At 37.7% G+C, this 4134-nt stretch overlaps 1 pseudogene; it reads right to left on the bottom strand.

The window, feature by feature from the left end:
- Positions 1–290: 290 nt before the first annotated feature.
- LOC140955498 (uncharacterized) lies at positions 291–3372 on the bottom strand (annotated as a pseudogene).
- Between the last annotated feature and the right edge of the window lie 762 nt (positions 3373–4134).

Here is a 4134-nt window from a genome sequence, read left to right as displayed (position 1 = left end):
CTTAGTATGGAGATGGACAAACAGCAACCAGTTTCTGCAACAAATTACATGAAATATAATTCTACTTGCCCCAATTTCTAACTACTCTGTAACATGGTTGCAGTGCATAAAAAACAATCCTTCCTTTGCTATGCACCAATATTCTGCTATATGTTATAATACAATTGCAAGAGCCAATTTAAGTTTATTTTTTTTTTAAAAAAAAACAGATCATAAACCTAAAAACAGCAAGAATGAGTTGAAGGAACCAGAGAGACTGACAACACCTAAGAATGGAGACCCACGCATCGCTAACACGTTTTTTTCTTTTTACTGTTCCCAATTCGCTTAGAACTCGCAGAAACATTAGCTCGCGGCTTAATCAAAGTTTCCCATGATGTTGTCACCACAAAAGATTCAGAATGCCTCAATATTGGTCGCTGCTGTGTTTGGCATTTGCATTGTAGCATTCCTGCTGCTTGGATTGAACTGACTCTTTCTGCCTTGGGGTATTGGCATTTTCCCAGTTGAATTTTCATGTTTCTGTAATGGGATTTTGCCTCCATTTCTCTGAATCGACTCGCTTTTGCATGCTATTGCGTTGTGCTATTGAATTATCTTGTGGCTGCAATGGGTTTTGCGTCCTTCGCTTTGAATTGGCCTTTGCTTTGGTCATTGGCATTTTACCCATTGATTATCTTGTTGCTGCAATGGGATTATTCCTCCATTGCTATACAGCAGTAGAATAGTTTAACTTCAGCTTGTCAGAGTTTCAATGTACTGTTGAACTCTCCTTTCCTTCAAGAAAGACAAAGGAAGGCAAAAACTTGAACATTACTGGAAGTGAAAAGTAATGCTAGTTTGACCAAATTAGAAGTTGCATAATACCTGCATTTCTCTTCTGCAACTTCAAGTCTCCCTCAACAAAAATTCCATCCAATGCTTAACTAATTTTTCCATCAACATCGCAGTAAATTCATCCACATCTTTCTCTGCAAAAATTTTTCCTCCTTTAGAGGGCTGTTTGTTTTCCAAGGATGTCACCTACCAAATCGCAATAAAAAACAATTTTGATCTTATCAGAAACTTAAATCTGATTCTCTGCAGAGGCAACCATGTATGTTTTCAGGTAAAATTTACTTGCCTTTTCGCCAAGTCGGTCAACATCCACGGTGATCTGTTGTGCAATGACTTTGAACGCCTTTTTTATTTTAGGCAAGTTTTAAGCATCTCAAAGACACCGCCTTTGGGCTGCTGGTAATGTCCTCAGTTAACACAAATTTTGGATCCATCTTTGACTCCTGCAGTATAAATACGCCTTGGAGTTTCTCTCCTTCTTCTTGTATATCAGCTTTTGATCCTCCATGGTGCAACTCCTGTGTGTTGTGCTAGCATTTTCTTCAGTTCCCCTGCAGCCCAAAACCAACTCCTTAATCTCCATCATTCAAAGAATTTTGAAGTCAAAGCATCCATCAATTAAATAAAGACATGGAAGGTTTAATTAAGAATTATCAAATTACCAAGCTTGCTTGTGAACTGATACTAATCTCATGACACGAAGAACCATATTTGACTCTAACTTTAATAGTGGAAACAGGAAACAGAATTGTGATTGGAATCAGCAGTAGTTCTCTTTTGAACTAACATTCCTCTGGCCTAATTTCCCATTCGTCAACAATATTCATATTGCCTCTGCCAACAAAAGAGTCCTCCTTATTCCCCAGAGTAAACATCCTCTAATCTTGACTTCATTGGCTCCACTCTGCATATATTCCCTGATCTTGCCCTTGAGGAGAAGAAAGAAAGAACCTTACCTTAGATCTGTAGGAAAGTTCTCTTCATTGATCATAAGAAGTGGTTCAAAGAAACCCAGTTTGACAACTACTGAGTTCAAATAACATGGTGTGTAATATTTGGGCTCAATAAGCTATAAATTACAAGACAAAGGTATTTGCATGAAAGAAAAACTGGGTTTCTATAAGAAGAACAATGAGTGATTATGAAAACAATGACCAAAACAAAATAAACTTTTATATAAATGAGAATCGCCAATGAAGAAATACTTGCGAGAGAGAGATGTGATATCTTTGCTGAAGAAAGCAAGGAGGAGAGATAAGAAAGGAAAAAAAGAAATGGAAATGGAAAAAAGGAAAGGAAAGGAACGAACGGCCAGCGAAAGATATGAGTGAGCAGAAGAATCTATCCATATAATAAGAACGAACAGAAGGATGATTCTTAGTTTTTGGAAACTATTTTTTTTTGTAATGAAGAAAAGACGATATGGGAATGGAAACGGAAACTTTCGGCATTTGTGGTTGTTTACGACATTTAACCTCTTTTTTTATGCGTACGGTGAAAACAAAAGAAACAAAAATTAATCTCCTCTATGATATTTAGTGCCCATCAAAACTACAAAAAGAACACTTAATTCTAGAGGTGGATTTTTTTTATATACAAATTTCCATCATGAATTAGTCTCAAGACATTTATGGAGTCTAAATTGCAGATGATCTTCCTATAGCCTTGGTTCCAAGCTAGAACTAACCGTGTTTAATAGCCAGAAGCTCTGGAAGCAGGTTAATGTCAATTCCTCCAAAGCCCGAAAAACTCACAGGCCACTTCCCTCATTATCCGTAATGGTCTCCAAAACCAATCTTCCCGGGTTACCTTGCGAACTGCCATCAACATCCAATTTCACGAATCACACATCAAGCCTGCACCATGAGATATATAGTGAGCTCTTTTCTAAGTTTGACAGCTTGCTTGACCCAAGCATTGCACAAAGATCCTTCTTAAAAAGATGAATTTGCCTCGTGAGCCAATTTCACCTACAGTAATTCTCCCCATACATTAAGCAATGATGTTTCTACGCGCCTTGGAACATCTATCTAAAGCATTCCACAACATCAGAAGAAAAAGAAAGGAACGAATCATTAGAAGAAACCATCTAATCTAAACCAATTCGCACAACATTTATGTTCCAAAACCCATGAGCATTTACTAGTCCCATATTTGTCCGTATGATTCTAGCAAGGTGACAATCCCGGCAGGCAATGCAAAAACACTTTCCTCCTCCTGGTTGCAGCAGCCACGGATGGGAGTGTTTAGAAATGTGACGTTTATAGCGTAGAAAGGTATTTGACACATTCTGGAAGCAATTGTCAATCAGGTTTATAAAGCTCGGATAGCTATTTTTTGGCCACGAGTCTATAGTACTTTCAATCCGGAGTCACTGATAGTGAACAACATCAACCCGTGAACACAACCGAACCCCACAACATCCAGCCACTTATCAAGCCAAAAGGAAAACTCCCCATTTCCAACCTTGTACGAGAAGCCCATCACGTAGGTGAATGAAGGCTTTAAATATAGCATTCCCTCATATTGAGGCATTAGTGTAGGGAGCTGATCTTTGGAACAGGTACGAGACCCTCGAGTAGTATTTATGCCTCAGGATGCTGACCCACGGTTTATCTCTCCACCACTTGAAAAAGTTGCCAACGCCTGCTTACCTAGCAAAGCCACATTTTATTATGCGAAATGCAGGGAAGCAGAGGAAATCTCTTTTTATTTTTATCGTAATGATTACGTGAGTTTTTAGGATAACCTGTCCAATTTTCCTTCATATAATTAAGAAAAACTAGATTTACGTTCAATTTGAAACGTGAATAAACATGTGCTAGTATTGTGATTGTATTATCATTAATGAAGTGGATGGATTGGCACAAGGATCTATTTTAATTCTCAAATTTTATTTAGAAACTAATTGCTGTAGATTATTAGCTTGTTTTGTGACTATGACCACTAATGCAGGGATTTTGGTCACATTTATCCAAAGTTTTATACAAAAGGAAAAGGAAATAAAGAAGGAAAGGAAAACCAATTAAGAGGCGTTCGTTTTCTACGACTGGAAGCCAATAATCAAGAGGGAGAAACAGGCAAGGCAAAAGTCTGAACACACACACAAACACACATCTGTAGCCAGTTGGCACCTGTCTGTATGTTCGCTTAGTTGTTGGGTTAGAGGAACGTTGTTTGTCATCATTAATATCGTTCAAAACAGCAGCAGAAGAATGAGGTGCTCAAATTTTGTAATTTATTCTTTGGTGAGAACTTTTAATAGAATTTTCTTCTACTTATTTTATCGTAACCCAA

Source organism: Populus alba, chromosome 4 (assembly GCF_005239225.2).
Source record: "Populus alba chromosome 4, ASM523922v2, whole genome shotgun sequence".
Classification (NCBI taxonomy): Eukaryota; Viridiplantae; Streptophyta; class Magnoliopsida; order Malpighiales; family Salicaceae; genus Populus; species Populus alba.
This window is presented reverse-complemented; position numbering and strand designations above follow the sequence as displayed.